Raw genomic sequence first — 20,632 nt, 5'->3', positions numbered from 1 at the left:
ACACTCCTGCTCTCAAATGCCATTTGAGTTTCCCTAATGGCTTGCTAGGAATCAGAGGGAGAAGGCAATGGCAACCCACTGCAGTACTCTTGCCTGGAAAATCCCATGGACGGAGGAGCCTGGTAGGCTGCAGTCCATGGGGTCGCGAAGAGTTGGACATGACTGAGCGACTTCACTTTCACTTTTCACTTTCATGCATTGGAGAAGGAAATGGCAACCTACTCCTGTCTTCTTGCCTGGAGAATCCCAGGGGCGGCGGAGCCTGGTGTGCTGCTGTCTGTGGGGTTGCACAGAGTCGGACACGACTGAATCGACTTAGCAGCAGCAGTGGCTTGCTATAGGATTGGAAGTTTGCATTTTTAGAAATTTATTCTTTCCATCAAGATGCAAATATTCCTAAGAGGAGAATCTCTTTACACTAAAACCAAAGGTTTAGTTTTCAGCTTAATACTAGCATGTTATTAAATGTATACCTACTTTTTTAACTTATGGCAAGGTCTTTCAGGAAGAGGACCCAGAAGAAAACTACCTTGGGATTTGAGAGTTGGTGGGTGAATGGGAAGCAAACGCCATGTGTGGGAAAAGGAGTGATTAAAGGGAGATGGAAAACACTAAAAAAGATCCTCTAGACCATATTTTTAGTGGATCAGGCTGAGTTGCTCTTGCTGTGTTTCAGTGTTTTTTTCCTACTACTCCCTGTATCTTTAGATTCCATTCTTTTTCTTTTTTTTTAGAAGCAGGGACTAGTAGTTGGTTGCTTTGTTTTGTTTTGTTTTGTTTTTAATTTTAGTGTGCATTCTTTGCTACTCTGTGTTGGTAATCCTAAATTAATTTTTAATTTTTAAAAAGTAACGAATAAATCTAAAAGTCTAAAGAAGCACTGATTAGATTACCTGACATTTAAACTTATCATCCACACTGATGGAAGAGGTATGAATGATGCCATGCTTGATTTTCCCCCATTGTTCTCTGGCATTGTTGCCCATCAGTGACTGACAGTTTCAGGCCTACAAGAGAGCTGCCTGGACCATCTAGTACCATAAGGGATGGCCCTGTTTGTGGAACTCAACATCTCAAAAGTAGTTGTTCAGGCTGATATGAAATTAAAAAAAAGAAACTTTCTAGGAACTTCCCTGGTGGTCCAATGGCTAAGACTCGTATGTTGTAACTAAGAGTTTGAATGACACAACTAAAGATCCCACATGCTGCAACGAAGATCAAAGATCCCGAGTGTTGCAACTAAGACCTGGCACAGCCAAATAAATAAATATGAAAAAAAAAAGCTTTCTAAAGATTAAAATAATGCTTCATTAAAAGGAACTTTCTAAAACGTAAGAGAGATGGAGTTCTGATGGCTAACATGCTGAGGCCTGTTCGAATACTTTCATAAGTGCCTTAGTAACTTCCACACTGAGCTTCCTTGTAGCTAGAGGATTTCAGTTATTCAGGGTGGATTTTTGTCTGTTGTTTTTTGTTTTTTTTTAAAACGAAGTTACTATATCATGGCACTCAGACAAAGACCAAACCTTTAAGTATAGGTTCTGTTTATTTTTCTTTTTTTCATCCAGTGCCATCTGGCCTGATTTCTTCCTAAAGTGAGGGAGCCAAAATACATCACAGGTCACAGCTAAATTTAGACAACAGGCATCTCCTTTGCAGGGACTTTCAAAGAGCCTGATTTATTTATGACCATTTCACTGCTTACTATGTAAAGTTATGGATGCCTTGACTATTACTGATCTTTTGTCTTCTAGTGGTTAACCTAACCTGTTTTCAAAAGCCCAGTTGAACTTGAAAGTAAAATCAAATATTTTTTCTTGTTTGTTTCACCAGTACTTGGCTATAGTTTAACATTCTACACTGACCTCCCTTTTTTTTTTTTTTTTCTTTTTAGGTTCTTTGCCTCAAGCTGGACCAAATGGTTCCTCTTTTTTAGTTTTGACTTAAGCATATTATGTAAGCAGTTGTCTTAATATTATACCTGATTGACAAATTTCATTCTTAACCCTTTCAGCATAATTTTTCCAATTTAGTATTATGTTTTTCCCTTTATTCTCTCAACTCAGATTTTCCCACAAACTTTCACATAGTGTGTTTTATTATTGATAATAGTAATAATAGTACACTAATACTGATGGCCATATATATTCACCTTTTAATAATTTTCTTTAGCCTTTTTTCTTCTTAAAAATACAGGAACCTATGAAAATGATCCCAGTCCTGCTTTCAAATATTTAGTTTCCTTGTCCCTTAAGGTTGTTATTGTTTTAACAGTATCAGACAAATATATGCATTTACAATTCCAATAGATAGTCATGATTTCACAGAGTGATAATCACAGATAAGGTAAAAATATTGAATAGAAGTTTAGATTGTTTCAAAGAATTAGTAAACAGGAAAAAACTTTTAATGATTTTGAATTCACGTTACCTTTACTTACCTTACCTTTTATTCCTTATTGTTAGCTACCCAGCCCTTATTTATTCAGTCCTATTTATTACAGACATTAGTAAGTAACTACCAATTTTTTTTTAAAAAGGTGAATAGAAATCAGAGACTGAATATGAAAGCTGCTGATCTAAACTAAGTAAACCCATCTTGGCCATATCTAGGACAGTCAGAATCATGCTATACTGTTTTTAGGTTATATTTGTCTAAACATACACAGTATGTATTATAGAAAGTATCTGGTGGTGTCAACAGAACAATCATGAAATACCATAAACTGGAACAAGTGGTCTCTTAGCTGTCTTGAAACTCCATAAATTTTGCAGCATTTTTCTAAATATATTACTGATAGAAAGTATTTTACTTAATAAATTATTGACCAAAAAATCTCCCTATGAACATATTAGAAGGCAACACTAAAGAATATATTTGTTTTAAAAATTTCTAGAAATGAACTCGCACAGTTTAGTTCCTTGAAAAACTCCTGCTTTGGGATATGGATCTTATTGGGATTGAAGAATATGGTCACCAAACTTATAAGAGGTAGAATGACAGACATCCTCTGAGCTTATGCAGACTGTGGGGATCCAAGATGGTGCTCACCATTGTGGGCAGGGATGGGAGAGGGAATTCATTTACTGGATTATACATTTCTTGAGGACAAGAACTATATCTAAGTAACATGTTTTTAGCAGAACCCAGAATAATGCCATGAAGATCTTAACATGTGTTAATGTCTGAGGGGCTTATTCCTTTTGTACCCTTTCAAGCAAGCACATTCTAGAAAATAATCATAGAAGAGATAGATGGTAACTGGGGAATGTTATGGGAAAGTGAGGACAGCACTGCAGGGGGAGAGAAAATCTGGTGCAGAGACACTGATTTAATCTATAATTTGCCCAGGTGATGGAAGAATGGATTCTGAATGGCTTTCCCTTTTTCTCTATTAAAAAGGGGTCAAGGGGAGATAAGGGGCTTCCCTGAAGGCTCAGCAGGTAGAAAATCTGCCTGCAATGCAGGAGATATAGGAGACATGGGTTAGAGTCCTGGGCCGGGAAGATCCCCTGGATATGGAAAATGGCAACCCACTCTAGTATTCTTGCCTGAAAAATCCCTTGGACAGAGGAGCCTGGCAGACTATATTACGTGGGGTTGCAAAGCGTCAGACACTATTGACTGACGTGGGGGGTAAGATAAACAGTCTGCTGGCACTGTCACAGCCCTCCTCTCCTTTCTCTGGGAAGGGGTTTGCGTGGGGAAGCAATCTGACCTTGGCTGTAGACACAGTCGACTAGGAAGAGAGCACTCTTGCCACATGTGAGTTACTGCCTAGGGGATGAGCTTTACCTGAGGCTTGGAAAGGGCCTTCGGCGGAGACTGCGCTGCCTCATATCTTCTGCTGGTTCTTTGGACTACACGGAGAGCCTAGGAGCTCCCCTGGGCCCCTCTTTTGATCAATCAGGTGAGCTGGGAAGGCTGCTCTGCGGTGGCCAGCAGTGGATGCTGGGGGAATAGAGCCCAGGCTCCACAACCCCGACTTCCTGAGAGAGTTTAACTAGAGGGAATTATCTACTTAGTCCTTATTCTGCCTTTAAAAGAGAGTTAGGTGAAGTGCCAAAAAGGATCACCATGGAAATGAGCATATTAATCACTGTGGAGACCTCAGAAACTCTCAGGTTTCAGTTATCACACCTCTTCAGAGCTGGGTGTGGTTTGGGAAGATAGCACCCTGGGACTGCATTTGGTGCAAGAAAGCAGTTTGGGGGAAAACTGCCTAACAGTTCTCCTTCAGTGTCCTGCAGATGGACTTGGTTGTGCTGCCACTGTGGTCTCTACCCTCCCACCTCTTTTCACCTTCCGTCTGCGCACTGCCCTCCTTACACACACCCAGAGATGCTCACTGTATCTCACTCTTGGCTCAGTATTTGGCACATTTCTTCTGGAAACCCTCTTGTTTTGGTTTTGGTACTACAATTCTCTCCTGACCTTGAGTCTCTGCTCTTTCTGGATCCCCTTCATACCTCCTCTCCTCTGCTTAGCCCTTAAATGGTGCTATTTGGTTCAGAGGTCCTTTCTTGCCCTCTCCTGGGACAATGTCAGTCGTTCTTTACTTCTTTCTGCTTAACCTTATATAGTTAATCTGTTCTCTGATCACATTTCAATGTTCCCTAAACTCCATAGAACCCCCTGATTTTTGAAGTGAATCTCTATTAGAATATAATTTGCTCAGTCATTCCTCCAGCTTTTATTAACCAACTGTTTTGTGAAAGGATTGTACTAAACTGTGGAGAGAAAATAGGGGGCATATAATCTCTGATGGGGAGATTATAATCTACCTTGAAACAGAACACACAGAGGCTAGAAAGAGAACAGAAACACTTTATGGGGGTTTGTATAACATTGTTACATATTAGTAAAGACAAACAGAGGCTCCCAAAATACATGGGAGTCAACCTTAGGCAATATGTGTTAGAAAAAGCTTTTCTGATGCTATGCAAGTTGACCTCCACTAAAGAACTGGGAAAACTTGATAGAAAGGAGAGAGCAGAGGACTCCAGTGGGAAAATGTGATGCAAAGACTCAGCCCCTGCTCTCGCGCTTGTGCTTCTACAGAAGAGTTACACATTTTTTTCTCTTTTGGCCTTGTGTGGATTATGTAGCCCATAGAGGCAGAGTTTGGCCTACTTAATGGAATTCTCTCCAACCTCCTGGTAATCCTGCCTGAACTTTCCCACCAGAGCGTCTCCTTTATGGCCTCTGCCCTGATACAGTCAACAGTGTGTGTTCTCTCCCACGCACACATATTTGTTTTTGCTCGGGAAAGCCCACAGCTATGCACTGCAGCTGAAAGCCAGGGACAGGCTGCAAATCCCTAGTTGACACATTTTATATTTAAATGTGCAAAATGGACTTTAGGTAATAGTACAATGTTGGCTTTTTTTTTTGTTGTTGTTGTTCTAAAGCTAAAACAAAGAGAAGTTAATTCCTAAATGAACAGCATTAATGAAAATAAATTTTCCATGTAGCCATTTTCCCATAAGACAGTCTATCATGAAGAATGTAGGAAATCTGGTAGACGCAACTGTTTTTATCCTGGCCCTTTGGCATCTGGCTTCTAGTTATTTGATTTACAAAGTACACTTCATATTGCAGTGTTTCTTTTTGTCTGAGAAGAAAAATATTTTTGGTATTTCTTACTGGTTGGAGAATTTTCACATTTTAGCAGGTGACTGTTTTTAGCATGTTAAAATTGCTTTAGTATAGCAAGAAATGCTGTTGGTAGAGATAATAGATTTATATAGCACTGGTCTTCTTTGTACTTCTGGATATAGAATTTGGGACTGTGCTTAGATTTTAGCAAGCATGAGGGGAGAGGTTAAAGAGGAATCATTTCACACAATGAAAGTAGTGAAAGAAATGCTGAGGGTGTGAAGAAAAGTGCCTTTTAAAAGACTTTTAAAAGTTACTGATTTTACTCTTACCAAGTTGCTTTTGAAATAAAGAGGCAGTCCTTGTGTATAGCAGCTCCCTGGGGGTCAGAAGAAAGATGAAGTAATGGTGTATTTGTCAGAAACAGTAAATAATAGAGAATTCTATTTTATGATTGTGATTCATAGTCTGATAGTTCATACTCTCTAATAATAGCTTGTACTTAGAGAAATTTTATTCTTTAAATTGCTTAGATAATCTCAGTGACAACAGGCTTTCTCATTTACATGCTTCATTTACCTGGTATCAATATTACTAGGGAATGGAGTTCTACAGGAAAATTTGTTAGAAAATCCATTAAAAACAAAAAAATCTGTTCTGAGTTACTAGAAACTCAGAACTTCACACCACTGACTTGGTCATTTATTCATTCACTAAATGTGTATTAAACACCCTCTCCATGACTCCGGGAGTTGGTGATGGACAGGGAAGCCTGGCATGCTGCCATCCATGGGGTTGCAGAGTCAGACACAACTGAGTGACTGAACTAACTGACTGACTGAAACACCTTTCGATGCATTAGGTACGTGTCTGTGAGTGAGTTATATAATAATGATATAATAGTGACAAGACAGGCAAGATTGCTGTTTGTTTGGGAACTTACTCTAAAATGGGGGAATAAACAATAGAAAGGAAAGAAAGGAAACAAAGGAACAAGATAATTTAAAAATGCCCCAAGTACTAGGATAAAAATGGCATAGTGAAAGTAACTGGGTGACTACTTTAGTCTGGAAACAGAAATCTGCTTGGTGAATGTAGCATTTGAGCTGAGCCTAAAAGACAAGAAGGATCCAGATCCAATTAAGATCTGGGTAAACATTCCAGGCAGAGGGTCTAAGGCAGGAATAATCTTGGCAGCTTGAATAAACTAGTTTTGGGGCATGCTAACTTTTAGTGTATTTTAAAGATAATTTTTTTAATAATTCATACCTCCTATCCTTTACATCCTCTCTTTTCCTGGTGTTATTCTGTTTTCTGTTAACTATCTCAGTAGATCATGCTCAGAGAACTCTCCATCACTTTCGTGATGGTATAGCCTAGGAAGGACCAAAGCAGACAGGCAAATTTATCAGCTTACATACACTTTGAAAATAGGGGTTGGGCAGCAAAGAGGAGGCTGTGGGCTCAAAAGAGTGTTGACATCTATGGACCCTACTTCTTTCTCCTTGCCTGGATTTTAAAGTTTAGCACCCAGATGTGGATCCAGGTGCTTAGGATTAACATCTTCCAACTCCTCTCTCCTCCGTCTCCACATGCCAATGTGAACTCTTTCTGGTTCTTCATTCTAAGTTGTTAACAGTTAAGATGAATAGACCCATGCAAACTGCTTGTTTCATTATATCATACACTTAAGTAGAAAGAGACTGTCTCCTAGATTTTTCTTCTCCTCTGGTCTATTAAAGGAGGCTGTTACTATGAAAACATTTTAATAGAACCTGGATGACTTGAGGAGTATCACATTTTAATCCATAGAAAGTAAGCAAACTTTTTCCTCAAAATTCATTGGCATTTTCCATTGATTGTTATGGAAGTAAGTTATTCAGAACTTTGTCCAAGGTCTTTGTTATGTGGCAAACATTTAGGCATTGCCCACCAGTAAGATTTCTTCAATATTTTAGAAAAGCAACCCCAGGTTTTCCACTTGTTTCAGTAGTAATGTGCAGTCCAGTTGTACTGCTTATACCCTTGGACCTGACTCTCTTGATGGTGCTGCTAGAATATTGGACAGTTGATAAAAGAACAAATCAGTCAAGGAGGTGTGTATGAGTGAGTCAATGAAGATAAATGATCTTTTATTGTGAAAATAATATCTAGTCACTATTTCACAACTGAAAAATCCCCCTCTCTCCCATACCCACTAGTCAAGCTTCTCCTACATTTAATATTCAACATAAAATAGTTCAGATCTTTGGGGGCCTTGGGACTTCCCCAGTGACACAGGTTGGTGATGTGTCTTTTCACACATCTAAACTGGGGAAACCCCACACTGGGCAAAGAGCCAATTTTAGACCTAGCAGCTTATTAAAAGATTCAGAATCTAAGGAACCACAGAGAGACAATTATAGAAAGGAGGCATATAGGGAAATAATGCCTAAAGCTGGCACTCTGACCAAGTTAACAATTAGCTTAATATCTTAAAATGAAAATAGACTTACAGATTAAGAGAACAGACTTATGTTTACCGTGGGGAAGGTTGGGGGAGAGGGAGAGTTAGGGAGTTTGGGATTGATACTATACACTGCTATATTTAAAATAGATAACCAACAAGGACCTGCTATATAGCACAGGGAACTCTGCTCAACATTATGTAACAACCTAAGTGGGAAAAGAATTTGAAAAAGAATAATTACATGAATAACTGAAAAAAAAAGAAAAACAAACAAGACATCTTAGAGGCAGGGGGATCAATGAATGAGGCAGTGTGAAAATTGGGGAAAGATGTTAGTTCACATTATGTGGAAGGGCATTGTATAAATAACAATTTTGGGTAGACTATAAAGTCATTTACCTTAAATAACCCGAGGAGATGGTATATGATCTGTGAGATAAAATCAGTCTCAAAATTTATGGTTGTACCACTTGGGAACAAAACCCAACTCTAATTGTGAAAGGGGCTCTTGGAAATTAGCTGGGTTATCTCTGGCTTCAGCTGTAGAAATGTTTCTCAGGGGCTCCCTGAGAAGCTGTTGGTTTCCCTGATGGCCACCTGACTTCCATCTAGCTGCCCTGTGGTGCTGGAGTGCCCATTGTTGGCGGTATGTGCATGAGACTATCATCCATTGGCTGGGAGATGAAGTTGGTATGAAAATTCTTCATGTCAAGATGAAACTGTACTCCTCTAATCTGCAGCCAGGATTCTTCCTTTGACATAGAACATGTTTTCTCTCCTTTTTTCATGATCCATTCCAAAAATATTTGAAGAGTATGACTTCTGTGTTTTCTCTTCTGCATGCTAAGCGTATCAGATAATTCAGCTCTTCTTATGTTTGTCTCACTGTTCTAGTCACTGTCAGTCTTTTTCTGGACTAACAGTTTGTGGGGGTCCTTCATGAAGCCTCAGGCTGGAAATAGAACTTAATTCTCTGGATAGGGTCACTCACTCTAGGTTAAGACCATTTGCCTTTTCATGGTGCATAATGTGACCTGTCTTGGTGAATGTTCCATATGAGTTAGAGAAGAATGTATATTTTGCTGTTATTGGATGAAGTAGTCTGTATATATCTGTTACATCCAGGTGATTGATTGTGTTCTTGAATTCGATTATGGTTTTCTGCCTGTTGGATCTGTCTATTTCTGATAGGGGATGGTTGAAGTTTCCAATAGTGATAGTGGGTTTTTCTGTTCTTCTTGCTCAATTCTTGGTTCTTATAGTTTGACACTGCATTGTTAGGTACATACATGATAAAGATTGTTATGTCTTCTTGGAGGATTGATCCCTTTATCATATGCAGTGCTCTTGTTTATCTCTGCTTACTTTCCTTGCTTTGAAGTCTGCTCTGCCTGAAGTTAATGTAGCTGAGAAAGTAAAAGTCACTCAGTCGTGTCTGACTCTTTGTGACCCCGTGGACTATACAGTCCATGGGATTCTCCAGGCCGGAATACTGGAGTGGGTAGCCTTTCCCTTCTCCAGGGGATCTTCCCAACGCAGGCATCGAACCCAGGTCTCCTGCACTGCAGGCGGATTCCTTACCAGCTGAACTAGAGGGGAGCTCTTTTTCATTAGTGCAGTCTTTTTAGTGCTTTCTTTTCATTAGTGTTAACCTGGTGTATTTTTCTCCATCAATTTACTTTTAATCTGTGTGCATCTTTATGTTTAAGGTGGGTTTCTTTTTAACAACAGTTAGTTGGTCTTGTTTTTGAGCTATTCTAACAATCTCTGTCTTCTAATTGGTGATTTAGACCATTGACATTCAATGTGATTATCCATCTAATAGGATTAATATCTACATATTTGTTACTGTTTATTTATTGCCCTTGTTCTTTGTTCCTATTTTTATTTTTCACTCTTTTTCTGCCTTGTGTGGTTTTAATTGAGTATTTTTATGTGATTCCATTTTATCTCCTTTCTTAGCCTGTCAGTGATACTTCTTTCTTTTAGTGATTCCCCCAGAGTTTGCAGTATACATTTACAGCTCAGCCAAGTCCACTTTCAAATAACACTATAACACTTCATGGGTAGTATGAATTATAATAAAATAATCCTGTTTTCTCCCTCTCATCCCTCATATTATTGCTGTCATTCATTTCACTTATATATAAGCATGTGTGTGCATACATGCTAAGTCACTTTCAGACCTATATACTTTCATTCTTTCTGAAGAATATCATTTAACATTTCTTGCAAGGCAGGTGTATGGCAATAAATTCCCCCCAATTTCTGTTTGTCTGAGAAAGTCTTTGTTTTTTCTTTCATTTTTGAGGAATAATTTCTTAGGATACTGGATTCTAGGTTGGCTGTATCATTCTCTCAACACTTGAAATATTTCACTCCACTATTTGCATGGTTTCTGAGGGAAGTTGATTGTTCCTCTGTAGGTAAGGTGTCTTCCCTCTGGCTTCTTTCAGAATTTTTTCTTTATCTTTGATTTTCTGTAGTTTGAAATGATATACCTATGTGCAGTTTTTGTTTGTTTTTTTATGTTTATCCTTCTTGGTGTCCCCTGAGCTTCCTGAATCTGGTTTGCTGTTTGACACTAATTTGAGAATATTCTGTCATTGTTTCAAATACTATTTTCTTTTTCTTTCTTTTACTTCTGGTATTCTCATCACATGTATGTTATACCTTCTCCGTTGTTCCACAGTCTTTGCATGTGTGCTAAGTTGCTTTAGTCATGTCTGGCTCTGTGCGACCCTATGGACGGTATCCTGCCAGGCTTCTCTGTCCATGGGATTCTCCAGGCAAGGATACTGGAGTGGGTTGCCATTTCCTACTCCAGGGGATCTTCCTGGCCCAGGGATCGAACTCATGTCTCTTATATCTCCTGCATTGGCAGATGGGTTCTTTACAATTGGCACCATATGGGAAGCCCCACAGTACTTGGATATACTGTTTGTTTTCAGTATCCGTTCTTTTTGCTTTTGAGAGTTTTCTATCAAGTTATCTGCAACTTCAGATTTTAGAAGTGTATGGAAAATTATGTTAAAAAGATATAAGCAAAGTGATTTGCCCCAACTAGTTGGGAGTCTGGCCTAAGACCTTCTTATGCTAAGTCCTGCTAAGGCTCTGTAGGCATATGAAACTTGGGACAAAAATTTGCCATGTACTTTTCCCCTTGCCAAGGTAGAAATTTATTTAGGGCTCTTTTAAGGTACTGCCCTCATACAAGAAGGAGTAAGTGAAAGGGCATTTTAAAGGGAACCCTGAAATGGGGTTCAGGGAAGCCAATCTCACTGACCATCAGGAGAGAAATATTAGCTCTTGGAGTTCTGGGTAATAAGAATGATACATGGAAGAAGGAAAGGGGAGATGGGGATGATAGTTAAAGAATATGTAATTTCTTTTTGAGATGGTAAAAATATTCTAAGATTGACTTAAGATGGCAATTGTTAGATGTACCTGTGAATATACTAAAAATCATTGAATTGCACACTTTAAATGCATTAAATGGGTCAATTATACAGTTATGAATAGTATATCAATAAAGCTCCTTTTAAAACTTAAAAAAAGGAATAATACATGATTTTCTTTGGCAAGATTTTATATAACTAACATGTAGCTGTGCCTGACAACTTCTAGAAAAAATATATGTGTGTCAGTTGACATTTTAGACATTTAACCATTTAAAATCTTTTCTATAGAAAGATTTTTATGAGCATTTATGATGAACCATAGTAAGTAAACCAGGTCTAAACTCCATTTTTCCAATTTATATACATTTGTATCTTTTGTACTTTTGTATCATTTTAAATCTCTCCATATAGTTTAAGTAAGAGACATATCTTAGTTTATAAGAATAGAAGCCCAAAATTATAGTCATTTTTTAAAAAATAGACAAAGCTCTTTTACTTTTCTGTCAAACTATTTCATGATTTCTGTAGCTCTTCTTTAAGCTTCTGGTGCCCCTTTTCCTGTGACTTTAGTAGCAGTGTATGGGGCTCCTGTTATAACTAATGAGGCACCTCACTGTAGACTGGTTGTGGGTGGCTGAGGGGAAATAGAGAATCTTTAAGTGGTGAACCTGAACAGCCTCAAAGCCTTTTTTCACCGTGACTGAGGTTGGATATTTCTGACCACGTGGACTTCATATGTCTAGTTCTACTAAGGCTGATGTAGCAGCATGGAGTATGATGATAAATCAGCTTGACCTTATCAAAGAGTCGCACAGTATCCTAGTGATAACTGGGAACTGATAAAAGCTTGATGCTGCTGCTGGTGAAATAAACTTATTAATGAAAATTTAGAACCTAGTATATATGCTAATAGGAATAGCATCAAAAAAAAAAAGAATAGCATCATGTCATTGAGGATGCCTTGGCTTCAAAGGAAATAAACAGTAAGACTTTTAAATAAAGAAGAATTTATTATTTCACATAATAAAAACCCTAGAGGTAGGACAGTTTCAGGATTGGTTAATTCAGTGGCTCAACAATGACATGAGGACCCCAGTTTCTGTTTTACTGTTCTCAACATGTTGGTCTTTTCCTAGGTTTATCCTCTTATTGTTGCAAAATTGGCTGCTGGTGCTCTAGGTATCATATCCTCAATTCACTGAGATGAAGAGAAAGATGGTTTCTCAATTAGTCTCTTTCAAAAGAGGAAAACTTTTCCTAGAAGATCATTAGTGGATGTCCCCTCACAAATCATTAGACAGAATGAGTTATGTTGCATGTTCATTCCTAAATAAATTACTGATTTGAGAAATGAAATTATTATAATTGGAATAGTTTAGATAGGTAGATAAATATGAAATGAAACAGAAGTATTTTCACTGAACATGTGGCCCCATGAAGGGTGATAAAGATCAGCGTTCATTTAGCAAAGAAGAGCTGGTGCAAATATTTGTAGGGTGGACAACCAACACTATCTGTTACAAGCACTTTATGCTTGAGCAGCACTCCTCCTGTCTCATTTCATAAGATAGTTTTATGGCACTGAAAGAGAAAAGGTAATTTGTTTTATACCAAATTATCATTGGAAACAAAATGGACATACTCTACATAAAAATAAAAGTCATATTTCTGCTTTTATGTAACAGCAGAAAAAAAATCTGAAGTTTTTCATTAAGATAGAAAACAAAAACAAGGGAACATGAAGACACTATTCACTGAGTACTCAGCTATCATGTTCACCCTCTTTACTCTTTCTTCCTTGCTGATGAAACTTGATTTCTTTTGGCAGTGCTAGACTGAAGGCTGAGGCTGAATCATGATTATCCAAGCTTATTATAGAAGTTTCATTACTAGATACACACATTTCCTTGCTGTTAGTGGTGTCCAAATGATACAATTCTGGTCAATAAGTAGAAATCCTCTGGGGATGAGACTTCTGGGAAAGTTTTCATTTTCTGGTTTAAAGAGACAAGTGTTAGAAGAGAGTTTACTGGGACCTTCCCTTTCCTCTTCTTCCTACTGTGAATGTAAGTGTGATGTCAGCAACTCTCTTTGCAACATGGATAGCAGTCATGGGGAAAAAAATTCACATTTGCAAATGGTAGAGGAGAAAGGTGAAAAGATCCTGAGTCACAAGACCAAGACTTGAACTGGTTATGTGAGATGACCTAATGGCCTCGTTATTTAAATGACTCTAGTTGGGTATTCCATTACTTAATATGTATCTACTTAATACATTCTAACTGGTACATGAGCAATGAACAATATCTCATGTAGATATTACATCTCTCCTGTCACCTGACTTCCCCCGGCATTATTTATACTTTGACTCTGGGTTCAAGAACCTGAATAAATTGCCCATAGCTATATAGCCCTGCAACACCATCTCACTCAGATTACTCCATTCTTGTATGCCCTCAACACTTTTGGTTCTCTACTTATTTTTCTACCTATTTATGTTTTCTTCCCCAGCTATGTTTGAATCATCTCCTGGACAGAGGCTGAGTCTTGCTATTTTAGTGTGCATTGCTGTATCCAGCACAGAGAGGGCTCCCAGTGCTGGGGAAGTTAATGACTACTGTGGCCTCTCTTCTTTGTCTCAGCCAGCAGGGAGGGGAGTAAATAAATGACTTAAGAAGATACAAACTTAATACCTTCTCTAAATTGGAAAACAGAAGGTAGGGAATATCCTGTGGAGATTTCTTTCACTAATCATCACAACTGGATGTAATTTAAATTTTGGTTGCATATCAATATTTCCTTTTTTTATGAACAATTTAGATATATGATATGTTAGTATCCTTTAATGATTAGCTTGAAACAAAGCAGTTTTAGGGAAGCACCCCCATGTATTTGAGTTGTATCCGGGCAAATGTGGAATAAGGGAACTTTGTAGCTTAAGGAGGATCTCCAGTGGACATTGTGTTTTTGAGGGCGGTTGGATTGCTACAGCTAAAAAATTCCCTTGCATGAGTTTGTCAGTTTCAGGGGATTTTGGTCATGATTCAGTGAAGTGGAACTTTCAGTTAAAATGAGAATCTCATGGCTTTTTTGCATCTTTGCTCATAGTCAGGGTATAGCACCTTGGGTGTGTTAATGTCCTTCACCCATGTCACTGCTTAGGGCACATGCTCTCTCTGGGTTGTTCTCCACATCCAAAGCCTCAGCTGCTGTTTCTTTCTCTATGAGCACAAGTGCCTTTTGTGGCCACAAGATGTAACTCCAATACAGTGCTTTATGCTGATGATTGTGGGTTTTCCTTAAGGTAACTGTGGGTGGCCCCTTCATTTATTTTCTTGCTTCCTTTTTGTTTCTGTAAATTCTGCCCTCCACTTTCCCCTGAAGCACATGCTGTTCATGTAATCTGAATGGCCATTTAGAGGAAAGATCAGAAGTTTGTTGTTTCATTAGGAACATAAATCAAAACTTTGTGTTCACACTGCAATCTGAGTGAGTCCAGGAATAGCTTTGGGATTGCTAAGTGTCTGGAGAGCACTGACTACACAGACATGTTTTGAAGCCGGCTATAATAGTTTCTACAGCTGTTAACAGTTTGTAGAAGAATGGCAGCATTATATATCAGCGATTAAAATGTGCATGACTTGCATTGCACAGAAGTCAGATTGGGATAGAATCAGATTTTTTTTCTTCTGAAACTTGGCCAGGAAAGTCTTCAATAACTAGAGAAATTCTTTTCACTGCTGAAATCAACATGAAGGACATTGTGTTATTATAATTGCTTATAGCTCACCATGAAGGTTGTCTTTGTATGAGTGGATGTACGGGCTGTACTGTTTTGTTTTTATTTATTCTGCATTCTTTATTCTAATGTCCTTTCCTTTTTCCTGACCAGAAAGATTGTTATTGAGCCCTTTACAAAGCTGAAATAATGCAGTGTGTTAAAAAAATGTTAACAATTCAAAGAAGTTATAAAAATTTATAACTTGGCTGAATGCTTGGGAAATTTCTGCATATTTTAATATAAATAGGTAATGCAAATATTTGTTCTTTGCATTGAGAGGTGAGTCTCTGTTTTCCAAAAGGCTCTGTTATTTAAATTAAGTTCACTTGATTGTATTGAAATAAGGACAACTTCCATTTTGAGTGATGGCAAAGATTAAATACCACAGCTGTTATCAAATACAAAAAGCTTAATAAGTTAGATGTGTTACTGCATCATGGGGTTAAAAAGATTTCCAGAAATAGTAGGAATTGCTTCATGACTAGAATTCTCATGACAGTAACTTACTTAGTAAGTTTTTTAAGATTTCCAAGTAGACATTGAAGTTTTGCATTCAAGAAGGACTACCTGCATCATCTCTGTACCTTGTCAGTTTTACTGTCTCTTTAAAGAATTAACTTACAGACTTAATTCAAGGTTGGAGTGGGTGAGATATCTTGGAGAATCTGTATAAATAAAGGAAAAAATAGAGTAAAAATCAGAAAAAAATAAAACTGTGAGAGGAGCTCCTTCTGCTGAGCTATAACATCAAATTATACACATTTTGAATGACCATGGATCAAAGGTCTTTGCTGAAGGATTAAGATCTAAGGTCTTAGATCTTTCTGATGAAGTATGCCAAGGCTTACCTTGGCAATGAGAAGCCAGAGTACCCAGGTGGCACTACACAGGGAAAGCCCACCCAGTGGAGTCAGTTTCTAGAGGTGAAGTTGAGATTTGATCTTGAGATCAAGTCCTAGACCCAGGACACCCAGCATTCTGGACGAGTGACAATAGACTGCTTCTTCATAGGCCATGTAGACTGTTGAGTCAGCTTGATGATCTGAGAAAACCTCAGCATGGACCTTGAGAGGCTCCCTTTGAAAGTGCTAATGAATTCTCATATCTCACTTTGTTAGCTCCTCAATTTACTAGCTAATGCTTCAGCAGTTAGCTATCAGGGTGATAAGGACAGAGGGAGACAACGGGAGAGTATGAAGGGAGTCTCCTAGAGTGGTTGGAGTGCCCCCCACAAACTTTCCATACCACCACACGATTTTACCCAAATAGGCATTGGCCATCATCCTCTCACTTCATACTGACGGCATAGGTTCACAAGCATCATCTTCAAGGCCAGTCTGCAACTTGCTATTTTCCTATGCCTCTCATAGGCTTGTGGAAACTAAGGAGACATCTGGAGGAGTTTACTTTTCTTGGGAAAGGTGACTTGCCTAGGAATTAAATCAGTATTTTCCAAGGAGAGCAATGTTTGAAAACATTGAATTTTCACTTTCCTATACTAAGTGGCCATACTTGACTGAGAAATAAGATCAAGAGCTGACATTTTTATTGAGTACTTATGATGTGCCAAGCCTTGTATTATTTAAAAACAGAGATGACAGCTAAGTAGCATGACCAGCAGAGTGAAATGTAAAAGTAGTCTGATGGAAGATAGTGCATAGGCCAGAAATGAACTAGAAAAGAAATAGGAAAACTAGATTTAAATTCAGGTTTCTCTAGACACTGAGGGTTCTTGGTATACTTTCCTCTCATAAAGCTTGATTTTGTTATAAAATAAGAGTAAGTACCAGCCTGGAATTTGTAACTGAGTTTGATCAGTCAAGAAGATGGCCCTAGAGCAGTGGTTTTGTTTTTTTCTTCTCAGAATCATGAACTCTTAGAATCTAAGTTCTTTTTTTTTTTTTTTGTAGTTTATTTATTTATTATTTTTAAGAATCTAAGTTCTAAGTGTTCTTGCTCAAGAAGCACATACATGTATCTATGCAAACAAAATGTTACAGATGATTTCTGGGGTTACCAGCTCTCCTGGAGCCAGTCTTCTTATGTAGGCAGAATTTGACATCAGTAAAGTCTGGTAACAGGTGATACCTTTAGATCCAGGCAGAAAGGGTGGCAAGTTCAGAGAGAGCCTAGCAGGAGTTTCTCAGCTGTAGTAGGGGGATCAAGCAAAGAAACATGTTTCATTGAGGTGGGAGCTGCTGCTGGGAATAACTAGCTGTAGGTGTTGGACCCGTGGCATGGGTACTGAGATTTAGTGGTATAATGCCCAGCTGGATACTCTTGAGCTATGAAAAGGAGCCAAGAGAAAGCATCAAGAATCATAGGAGAGAAGAGCAACTGAAACTGGGCTAGAAAGTAAAGCCTGGGTCACCAAGAAAGTTCAGTAATCAGAACTAGGTCTAGAGCTTACTTGGGTGGGCTCAGGATTACCCACCAAGAGTTCCCTGTCTGTGAGATAGTTGGCTTCTGGCCCTAGTAGGGGCTAAGCCCTTAGGCAGGGCAATGTGGACCTGTCTCTGGGAATCTGGTAGGTAGGAGGGAGCTGGGCAAAGAATCTACCTAGTTATTGCAACTCTCGTGTTATTCCTCTTCAAAGCTTTAGTTTTTTTGGATGTGCATTAATTACTATTTTAAAATCTTTTTAACACATTAACTTTGAGACCAGAGAATGTTCTTTACCTTTTATACTTTTCTCATCTTGAGGTTTTGTCCATTTATATTCAGTTACCTTTAGCCTGCCACTCCTGTACCATCAGCAAGTTGTGTTCTAGTCTTTCACTGGGATAACCACTGATTTTCACAACTTGATGTTCCTCAGCAGAATAAAATGTTGGAAGCATTTGTTAGTCTATCAAAATATATTAGGAATTTTACTAGTCTGTAAAATCTAAATACTGGAACTATTGGATTATAGTATACTTGATTGGGTAAAGTAGGTACTCAGGAATATTTATAGTTATATTGAATGAATGATTAAATGAGATAGGAATTGTATCACATAAAGCTAAGGGTTGAGTTGTCCACTACATGTTTACCTCACTTCGAAATCTTCTCAGAGGATAATGCTAAGATAAGTTGAAGTTCATATAAATGTGGTAAATTAATGGATTGTACCACGCTTGATTATTCAACCGAGAAGACTGTCTAAATGGTGGTACTTTCTTTGATGGCATTTAGTATATTAAAATAGTGCTGTTGTGTTTGGTAAAGTGGTGCTTGTTTTCAGCTATTAGTTGCTGGAATTTCAAAAGAGAACTTGCATAAAGGAAGAGACCATTTAGCTGATAAGGTAAATTGGGACAGGAGAGACTCCCAGTTCTTCTTCACTCTGGAGGGTACTCTTTCCATAGAGTGAATCTGTAGCCTGAGTCATGAATGCATGCATGCTTAGTTGCTTCAGCCATGTCCCACTCTCTGTGACCCTATGGACTATAGCCCACCAGACTTCTCGTCCAATGGATTTTCCAGGCAAGGATACTGGAATGCCATGCCCTCCTCCAGGGGATCTTACTGACCCATGGAGTGAACCCACATCTCTTATGTTTCTTGCATTGGCAAGCTGGTTCTTTACCACTAGGCCACCTGGGAAATCATGAATCATGAATGTTTAACAGCAATTAATCTGATTTAGGAACTTAAGTAAGTACTAGCTGAAATTTAAGATGTAAAATTTGAAGTCATGAGTACCATGAATGTTAGAGGAAAAAAGAAATGGGATATGAAGGAGAGTTATAATTCTGCTTGGAAGATCAGGCCAAATAGTGCAATAGCGCTTTTGTGCTTGAATTCATGAGTTTTCTTCCTCAAATAAAAGTTATGAAAAGGAGTTTTTTCTCTCTTTGATGGCTATATTTAACAGGAGAATAGTTGCTCAAATTTATTATTTGGCCCAGTAGAAAAAAGCACAATGTAACTCAAAGTCTAAATCAATGTAATTTAAAATATAAATATGTGTGTATGAGAGTGTCCATGGCAAGTAAGATGAATGTGTTCTAAAGAAAGAGTAAGAATCCAGGGATTGGGAGATTCTTGTTAGATAGGAAAGAATCAATAAGTAGACAAGTTTCCTCATTAAGATATGATCGCTGCATTTCTGAAATAAATGATAATTTAAGTGATTGAAAAAAATATGGCATTCCCCATGGAGATTCATAATGTCTTTTAAAAAAAATTATTTGTTTTACATTTTGCTTTGCTGGGTCTTTGTTTCTGTGCTCAGGCTTACTGTAGTTGGGGGCTATTCTTTGTTGTGGTACATGGCCTCTCATTGAGGTGGCTTCTCTTGTTGCAGAGCCAAGCTTTAGAGCACGTGGGCTTCAGTAGTTGTGGTGCATGGGCTTAGTTCCCCTGTGGCATGTGGGATCTTCGCACACCAGGGATCAAACCCATGTCCCCTGCATTGGCAGGCAAATTCTCAACCACTGAAGTACCAGGGAAATCCCTCATAATGCTTTTAAGTGGCTGATGTGTATGTGAGTATGTTTGTGCACATGCACACGTGTGTGTGTGTGTATGTGTCACATACCACAGAGTAGTCAGATAGGAAGAAATCACGAGAGACAGAGGATGGAGATCCTTTGGGTAGAGGTAATCATACTTGACTCATCTCTTCTTCCCCATTAGCACTTTGGCTCCTCACCACCTCTCAGTGCCAACACTTTCTACCCAGGTGAGAACCCAGTTACTTCCAAAATAGAGCAATTGTTTTTTTTAAAGATTTCTTCTTTATTTATTTTTATTATTTTTTAATTAATTTATTTTAATTGGAGGCTAATTACTTTACAATATTGTAGTGGTTTTTGCCATACATTGACCTGAATCAGCCATGGGTGTACATGTGTTCCCCATCCTGAAACCTCCTCCCACCTCCCTCCCCATCCCATCCTTCAGGGTCATCCCAGTGTACCAGCCCTGAGCACCCTGTCTCATGCTTCGAACCTGGACTGGAGAGCTGTTTCACATATGATAATATACACGTTTCAATGCTATTCTCTCAAATCATCCCACCCTTGCCTTCTCCCACAGAGTCCAAAAGACTCTTCAATACATCTGTGTCTCTTTTGCTGTCTCACATATAGGGTCATCATTACCATCTTTCTAAATTCCATATATATGCGGTAGTATACTGTATTGGTGTTTTTCTTTCTGACTTACTTCACTCTGCATAATAGGCTCCAGTTTCATCTACCTCATTAGAACAGATTCAAATGCATTCTTTTTAATGACTGAGTAATATTCCACTGTCTATATGTACCACAGCCTTCTTTTCCCTTCGTCTGCTGATGAACATCTAGGTTGCTTCCATGTCCTGGCTATTGTAAACAGTGCTGCGATGAACAGTGGGGTACGAGAAATTTTTTAATCTGGTTTTCTTTTTAGCATCACTTAAGGGTAGGGATCAGG

Source organism: Odocoileus virginianus, chromosome 7 (assembly GCF_023699985.2).
Source record: "Odocoileus virginianus isolate 20LAN1187 ecotype Illinois chromosome 7, Ovbor_1.2, whole genome shotgun sequence".
Taxonomy (NCBI): Eukaryota; Metazoa; Chordata; class Mammalia; order Artiodactyla; family Cervidae; genus Odocoileus; species Odocoileus virginianus.
Note: the sequence above shows the minus strand (reverse complement) of the source record.